Source organism: Oryctolagus cuniculus, chromosome 14 (genome assembly GCF_051225735.1).
Source record: "Oryctolagus cuniculus isolate XC-2025 breed Fujian yellow rabbit chromosome 14, ASM5122573v1, whole genome shotgun sequence".
In the NCBI taxonomy this organism is placed as follows: Eukaryota; Metazoa; Chordata; class Mammalia; order Lagomorpha; family Leporidae; genus Oryctolagus; species Oryctolagus cuniculus.
In genome coordinates this window covers 73,369,184-73,378,532 of record NC_142880.1, presented here as the reverse complement: position 1 = coordinate 73,378,532, position 9,349 = coordinate 73,369,184, and the positions used below count along the sequence as shown (strand labels likewise).

The 9,349-nt window shown below is 38.6% G+C and overlaps 1 long non-coding RNA gene across 2 annotated transcripts in view; it reads left to right on the top strand.

The window, feature by feature from the left end:
* The window catches only part of LOC127492741 (uncharacterized), a 296,618-nt gene that overhangs the window by 14,413 nt on the left and 272,856 nt on the right, over nt 1–9,349 (top strand). The gene's annotated exons all lie outside the window — the stretch shown is intronic.

Below are 9,349 nucleotides of genomic sequence, written 5' to 3'. Positions count from 1 at the left end.
AATATTAAAAATATTTTCTTTTGTTTTCACCATTTATGATATATTTTAGCTCTATCTTCAAAATTATATAAATAAACCCCTACAAAAATTGTATGACGTTAGGCATAGTTCAGGCCCCTTCCTTAGGCTCCTTTTCCTCTGGTCAGTTCCTCTGGTCAGTGCCAAGGAAAGCCTTTCTTGTGTCCATCTCATCTCTTTGTGCAGTCTTGTTGGTGGACACAAGGGGCCATTAGCTTAGCGTGTCACCAAATAATCAGCTTCATGCTGGAGTTACCTAGAGGGAAGTTTTGTTTCCTTGTGACAAGTAAAAGGGACTGAGGGAAGGTATAGGTCCCTAAAATGACTCCCTGAACAGCAGTTTGCTAGGACTTTTATGGCAAAGGTTAAGGAAGTGTCCAAGAATGGGAGGACTCTTCTTGCTTGCAATATACATCTTCATAAATTGATTGCTTTGAAAAATCTAAGTCAGGGGTGGGAATTGGGCATAGTTATAAAGACAGTTAACATGCTCTTTGGGATGCCAACATCGGTACTAGATTGCCTGGGCTCTAGTCCCAGCTCCTCCCCTCTCCTCCTCTTCTTTTAAAGAAAGATTTATTTGATTTATTTGAAAGGCAGAGAGAGAATCTTCCATTCACTGGTTTACTTCCCAAATGGCCACAACAGCTGGGGTTGAACCAGACCGAAGCCAGGAACCTGAAACTCCATTTGAGCTTCCCACATGGATGCAGGGACCCAAGAACTTGGGCCATCCTCTGCTGATCTCAGAAGCATTTTAGCAAGTACATAGGTCAGAGCAGAGCAGTAGGGGCTCAAACTGGTGTTCCCATATGGGATGTGGTTAGCATTGCAGGTGGTGGCTTAACTGCACCACAATGATGCCACGATGCCGTCCCCTCTGCACACTTCCACTTCTGACTCCAACTTCCTGCTAATGCACCCCATGGGAGACAGAAGTTTATCACCCAAGTACTTGGGTCTTTGCCACCTACCACAGAGACCTGAATGGAATTCTGGGATCCGGACTTCAGCCTGGCTCAGCCCCAGCTGTTGGAGGGATTTGGGGAGTGAACTAGTAGAGGGAAGATCCCTCTCTGTCTCTCTGTTGCTCTGCTTCTCAAATAAATAAAAATAAAAATCTGACTTACACTGGTATTTCTTGTTCCTTGTTTGTAGTGGTCTGGTCCCCTCTGAGGTCAATTTTCCAAGATAAGCTTTCCTTAAACAGTCTCTGAAAAACAGGCTAAAGCAAGTACACTGTTTTGAGTAGACTGTTTCAGATTTTCTGCCTCTGTTCCAATGTCCCCCTTTTGCCTAAATGCTATACACTTGGTCATAGTTTCAGTAACAACTTATACCTCTCCATGCAAATATGATCCATTAGGCCATGCACAACAATCAGTAAATTTTTGTTAATGTTGTAACATTTAAGAATCATCATAAATAACTTCCCAACAGTACTTTTCCAAATTGTTTAGTTTGCCTATATGTGTGTGTGCATATATATGTATATACATTCACACATATGCATATACAAGTACATATCAAAAGTTCATGGCAAATATAATTGAGGGATCTTATTGACAACATTTTTTAAAAATCATGCATATGAGAGATCTTAAAAAAGTTGATGAAAATGTGTATTTTGAAAGAACTATGCATGTATTTCAGTTTTTTGCATAAAAATAAACCTATCTTTTAATTCCATTTTTCCAAGTGCTTTTTGAAGTACCCTTGTACATGCAGGGTGTTCAAATAAACTGCAATATACCTCATTGGGAGAAGACTGGGAGAGGAAATAAAAGAAGGAGGGAAAGGTGCTAAGCAAAGCAGTTGCCTCAGAAATGGAGTGTGTGGGGCCTATTTTGTTCAAGCTGAATTAGGGTGTTTGTACACTGGGAATTGACTAGGGGACTGTTTTGTACATGCAGGGGCATTCGAACAAGCTTCAATATATTTCACTGGGAAGAAAAAAAAATAACTGTAAATTTGTAAAATATCTTATTTAAATAAACTAGGTTAAAGTATTCTTATGACCAATGTTATAATTACTGGGAACTTTATTTTTTGTTTTTACAGCTAATACGTACTTTTCACTGAAATACTTCTGTCTCCTCTAGGATTTAGAAATGTAATGGTGATAACTACCATGATCAGTGATATTATTTAACATTAATCTTCATATGTGTTCTGAATATTTTTATTAATATATTTCGAAGTTTTTGTTTAATTATGAGGGAGGGAGAGAAAGAGAGGGAGAAAGGTGGAGGGAGAGGGAGGAAGGGAGGGACAGAAGTAGGGAGGGAGGGAGGAGAGAACGAGAGAGAGAGAGAGAGAGAGAGAGAAAGCATTTTCATCTGCTGGCTCACTCCCAGTGTACCAGCCAGCTCTGGGATAGCTAAACCTTGGAGCTGGGAACTCAGTCCAGGTCTCCCATGTGGTTAGCAGGAAATTAAATACTTAAAATATCATTGCTACTTTCCAGGATCTGCATTATCAAGAAACTGGAGTCAGGAGCCAGGAATTGAACCCACGTACTCTGAAGTGAGATGCTCCTGCGTTATAAAACTTATCACCATATTTACTATTCTTCTTCATGTGGAATCAATGCAAATGTAGACACTGAAAAATAACAATTGCTTGAAAACTAGATTTGGAATAAATGCTAATTTTCTTAATAAACCTAAATACAAATCAATGTTAACAATCAATTCTACACTGACTGATAGACATGTCATTGGGTAAATGTTGGTTCAGGGGAAAGAAAATCTTGACCAGAAAATACTATTTATATGAAGACACTGGATGGCAAATGTTAAGCTCTTGACTTTGTGCTTTGAATTCTCATTTATTAATGAAAATTCTGATCTGATTTCTTTTAGAGTTTGGGAGTATTGGCACCAAGAAGTTAGAGACAGAATTAAGAATTTGGAAAGTAGGGTCTAGGAAATGAGATGAGTAATTGGGACTCTTGGCTAACAATCTGAAAAAAGAAAAAAAAACATATCACACCAAAATATTCTTCTTGGACTTAATCTAATCTATCAAGGAAAATTACTGGATTGAGTAGGTTCTGCAGTTACACTACTTGAATTCAAGTCCTGCACTATGGTTTGAATGTTTTGGTCCTAGGACTGTGTGGCTTAGTCCTCAAAGTTATGATAATGGTATTTAACTTAATCCAATGATGATGATTGGAGATGGGGTCTTTTGGGAAGAGACTGAGTTGGATTGGTGGTTTTAAGAGAGCACATAGCCACACTTTCATTCCTTGTGTTTTGCCATGTGATGGTCTATGCCACCAGAAACTCTGGCAGCAAAAATGCTGTCATCAGACGCTGAACCAATGGGGACTGCGTGATTGTAGACTCTGACCTTCCAGAATCATGAGCCAAAATAATTTCTGCTTTATAAAGTTAGCTTGATTCAATTTTATGATGATGTTGAAAAGCTGATAGGTCCTGGAACCGAGTTGGGAAAAGTCATCTAGTTTCTTTAAGCCCAAGTTTTCATAAATGTAAAATGGGAGATGAAAATATTGTCTCTTTCTAAAGCTTGTTGTGAGAGTTAAATTACACAAACCTACAAGCACATATCACAACGGGTTAAAGTAAGTGCCCAATATATAACATTCTTCTTCCCAGTAGTAAAATAATTAGTATCAGATAGACAATGGAAACTTGAGGCAGGCCTTGTGTGATATAATTTGATGTCCATCAGAAGGGGAATTTTCATGTTTGATCAGAAACACCTCCACCAAATACTATTATTATTTATGGAATCCTCATCTTTAGAATATTTATTTTGGACTAGGGAACTATCCTGATGATGTCCCTACAAAGTGGGCAGACATTTAGACATTAGAACCCATGATAACATTAATAAGAATTTGATTTTCAAGTTAGCTGTCAAGGGATTTCTTTTAAGAAAGCTTATTTTAAGAAAGTTTCACTAAGAGCTTAGAAATAGAAGAGGGTCTACAGCTCTGCTTTTAGTGTGTGCCAGGGATCTTTGGTAGCAAGATAATGGACTTTCAAAGCATATGATAAAGTATTCCCACATGGGTGGGGAGTGGTGTAATTTTACTCAATAGTATATGATTCTTAAGTTGTATGTTAAAATAATTTTTGGAAGTTAAATATGAAGCTTCAAATAAGTTTTATGGTAATATCAAAGTGCTTTTAATTCACTGCTTGCTCCCTGTACTCTGATGTAATAGGATAATCAGAATTGTTCAGAACTGATTCTGTTTTTATAAAAGTTCAGATTTTAAAATTTTACCATATAAGTACACAGGCAATGTGCCCCAAGACAGTGATGCTAGCTCACAGGGCTCACTAGTATGTGTCATTTATGTAGCTTAATTATTTTTTAAGTTCCTGCTACATATGGGGCTCCAGGGTTATGTTCTGCAAAGGCAAAAATGGGTAGGACTACTGTTACTCTACTGCAAATATGCTGTCCATTAATTCCATCTACTTATAACTAGGAACAGAAAATGTCATTGTGTCCTCAATTCTAACACTGGCATGTTTCATTTTAAGCCTATTATTTATTATGCAATGTACTGAAGCCATCCTATATGCTGTTGCTGTTATATCTTTAGAACCCATGATTGCTTCTACCTTGACCAAAATAAATTCACAGAGTGAGGGCTTGAACTCTACCACTAGCCAACCATTTGTTTTTTGTTATTGCGTAATGTTTTTGTGAGTGCTTTTTCACTTAAAATATAAAATAGGTGTTCCTCCCGCCCTGTTTCCTGAACAAGTTGTGCCAGAAATCTCGTCCAAAGACATTTGGACAACTGAAACTTGAAAAAAAAAAAAAAAAAAAAAGAACTGCAAAAAAAACCTTGACTTCAGAATTCTGATGAAATACAGTTCTTCACACTGTAGGAAACTTCCCTAGACTTATTGGCAAACTTCAATATGAGTGACACATCAGGGCTGCAGCCCAGGAGGGTGTACCATGGTGGTGCCCTGGCAGGACTGTTCAGTTTGTGGCACTCCGACTCAGAATAACAGCCACTGATGAGCATAATATTTTATGTTGGGTCCCTTCATTTGAAATATGAATTCTTGGATTATTTCAGCAGATTGATGTAGTAATTTTCCTTTGACCAATTTCTGAAAAGTTAAATAAAGTAGATGAGCTCTTAAATCCCAGGATGGCAACCAATAAATGAATAACTAGTGTTTCCAGCCACGATTGGCACATCTTGCAGTATTGGGTCACCAAACACATGTGTGAGGAAATATTCTTTGTTTTTAATAAAAAATAATAATAAATGCACTAGGGAAATTGAAGTTCATTATTTGGTTCTGAAATAATAACACTTAAATATTTTTTTGAAATTATGCACTTATTTTTTTCTAAGATTTATTTATTTGAAAGGCAGAGCAACAAAGACAAGGAGAGAGACAGAGAGACAGAGATGCTACCCACCCACTGGGGTTCACTCCCTAAATGGCCTCAACAGCCAGGAGCCAGGATCTCCACTGAGTCTCTCATATGGGTGGCAGGGAATCAAGTACTGTGCCATCATCCTCTGCCTTCCCCAAGCAAATTAACAAGGAGCTAGATCAGAAGTGGAGCACCTGGGCTCAAAACTTGAACGCAGGAAATCCAATATTGGATGTGGACGTTGAAAGCAGTGTCTTAACTGCTGTACCAAATGTCCACCCAGATGGAATTACTGCTATGTGGGAGGAAGTCTTCTGGGTCCTGGAGATTCACTGATGTCAAAGTGCTAGGTCCTGCCCTCAGGAAACTCACAGGCCACCTGCAGAGACAAGCACAGAATAGTTTTTTTTTTTTTTAATTGTATCTGCCTTCCTTGCCACAAATGGAACATAAACAAAGTCAACAGGAAAAAGATGGGATTTCATAGAGATGAGTGCACTGGAATTTAGCCTCCTAGGAAGTGGGTGGGGAATTCTACAGGTGGACGAAAAAAGGCAATGGGATTTTAGGCAGAGGCAGCATGAAATGCATGAGTAGACTGGAACAGAAGAAGTCGGTTAGGCAAGTTAAGTTGGAAACAGATTTGAAGCAATCATGGAAAGTTGCCAAGGAATTACTTTCTTATAAGAAGAGCATATTTTCACAACTCTGAGTGACATACACAAACTTTTTTCTTTATTTGTTTTTTCTTTTTTTTTTTTTTTTTTGACAGGCAGAGTGGACAGTGAGAGAGAGAGACAGAGAGAGAAAGGTCTTCCTTTGCCGTTGGTTCACCCTCCAATGGCCGCCGCTGCAGCCGGCGCACCGCGCTGATCCTGGCAGGAGCCAGGAGCCAGGTGCTTTTTCCTGGTCTCCCATGGGGTGCAGGGCCCAAGCACCTGGGCCATCCTCCACTGCACTCCCTGGCCATAGCAGAGAGCTGGCCTGGAAGAGGGGCAACCGGGACAGAATCCGGCGCCCCAACCGGGACTAGAACCCGGTGTGCCGGCGCCGCAAGGCGGAGGAATAGCCTAGTGAGCCGCGGCACCGGCCTATTTGTTTTTTCTAATTTGTTTCCTGAAATGGTTTGATTTCATCTTATTTTTCTAGCAGAGGAAAGAAAATACATCCTAGCCATGAAGCACATTGTGATACTTCAATCTGATGAATTTTTGTGTAATACAGTTTTGAAGGAAATTTATTATTATTTATCATTGATAAGTAATTATGTGCACTACCAGAATAAAGCTGTGATTTACTATTAGTTGAGGCACTGATTCAATAATATCTCCTAATTAGAACAAGGTGTTGTGGGGGGGACTGCACTGTGACACAGTGGGTTAAGCTGCTGCTTGCCATGTGGGCAACCCATATCAGAGCGCCAGTTAAAGACCCAGCTTCTTCACTTTTGATTCAGCTCCCTGATAATGTGCTTGAGAATGCAGCAGAAGATGGCCTAAGTGCTTGGGCCCCTGCCACCCATATGGAAGACCTAGATGGATTTTGTGGCTTCTGTCTTCAACCTAGACCAGACCTGGCTGCTGTGGCCATCTGAGGAGTGAACCAGTAGATAGAAGATCTCTCTCTCTCTCTCTCATTGCCCCTCTCTCTCTTTCTCTGTCTCTGTCTCTCCCCCTGTGATGCTCTGCCTTTCAAATAGATACTCTTTTAAAAAAAATGAACAGAAAATCCAATATTCAGCCCACATATCTCTTTTGATCACGAACTTTTAAGACATTGTAGAGGCAGGAAAACACAAAACATAGAGCCTAATCAATGAGAAAGAGCTCTAGAGATCATTACAACTACGGGCAGAATGTGCCAAGCTGAGATGTATTCTCTCCATTTCACTCAGCTCCGTCACTGAATCCGATAGGGTAGCCACGCTAATGAAGCTAGGTGTCTTGTAATTGAAAGCAGGACGAAATGCTGGAAACAGAATTCCAACAAGTAAGCAAGCTCAATTGGTCTGTAATTAACTTCAGCTGCTTACTTTAAAATTATTTCAATCATCATTTATAAAGCAATTAAATGCAATTCAGCCAGATCCGAATGCCTTTAGGGCTGATTCTGAGGCCAGAGTGCTGTTTAGGACATCTGACATTCTATGAGTCTGCTGAGTATCTCACTTCCCATGTTGGATCACTCTCCCCTTTATTTATTCTATCGGTTAGTATTAGCAGGTACTAGACTTGTTTATGTGATCCCTTTGACTCTTAGTCCTTTCATTATGATCAATTGTGAACTGAAATTGATCACTTGGACTAGTGAGATGGCATTGGTACATGCCACCTTGCATGGAAAGCCAAGACACTCTGGAAAAAAAAAAAAAAACACTAAATGAAAGATCTCTGTGAGTGAGATCCCAGTGGAAAGAACAGGTCTTCAAAGAAGGAGGTACCTTTCTCTGAAGGGAGGAGAGAACCTCCACTTTGACTATGACCTTGTCTAAACAAGATAAGAGTGGGAGAAAAAAGGCTTCCATAGCCTTGGAAACTCATGACTGGAGCATAGGGAGATTACTGATACCATAAACAGGAGTGTCAATTTGTAAAGTCAACAACAGGAGTCACTGTGCACTTACTCCTCATGTAGGATCTCTGTCCTTAATGTGCTGTACATTGAGATTTAATGCTATAACGAGTACTCAAACAGTATATTTCACTTTGTGTTTCTATGGGGGTGCAAACTGTTGAAATCTTTACTTAATATATACTAAACTGATCTTCTGTAAAAAAAAAAAAAAAGAAATTATCAATTCCCAACTTGACTTTCACTGGGATTAAACATGACAATAGGTCTGATCTGATTTCACCATCATTTAAAAAATCATCTATTATTTTTCACCTTTGTTTCTGTGTGGTAGCAAACTGTTGAAATCTTTACTTAATGTATGCTAAACTGATCTTCTGTATATAAAGATAATCGAAAATGGATCTTGATGTGAATGGAAGGGGAGAGGGAGTGGGAAAGGGGAGGGTTGCGGGTGGGAGGGATGTTATGGGGGGGAAGCCATTGTAATCCATAAGCTGTACTTTGGAAATTTATATTCATTAAATAAAAGTTAAAAAAAATAAAGCAATTAAATGCAATTCAAAATTGATTGAATGAAATAAAGACTGTCAGTGCTTCTGTGTTTTAGGTGAGGTCTTAAGATTCTTTGTCAAAAAAACCTGTTTAGTCAAAACTAATCAATCTATCAAATTTAAAAATGAGTCCAATTCAGTTGTAACATTTAAAACATACACACACACACAAGAATATACACACGCATGTATCCACACACATCCAGGCACATAATCCATAGTGTGACAATGGTCTATGCAGGAACTCAGGCTGAGGTATTTATGAATGCTCACCTACCTAGTTATTTTGCTTTGCAATATTTAGCCCTTTTCCTTCCTTCACCATTGATATTTTATTGCAGTACCATAGGCTTTGAAGTGATTCTTTTACATTAGTTTGAAAAGACTTTCCCTCTTTATAAATTTAAGAACAGTTATGATACTTCATCAAGTCTCACAGAAGAAAAGTGTTATTTATATGACATTTTCCAATTAATTTATAATCACTTGACATCATTATACTTAAATTTGACAGTTTTGCCATTAGGAAGGCTGGAGAGACAGCTCTAAGTTAGTTTTTATCTTAAGAGACTTGGAATCACATAATACGTGGAATTGCTGAAACTGAAATCTCACTCTGTAGTTTCTGTAGTTTGGTTTTGCAATCATGTATACCTACAATCTGGAAACATTTTTAAGATAATTTTCTAGAGAATTTGCTTTATGTTAAATTGGTGTTATAATTCTTATCTGTTTGCAGTAAATACACACAAAATATTAGGATAAATCTTTGGGACACACCTGTTTCCTGTTCATTGTGTACATCATGTTATAAGCTT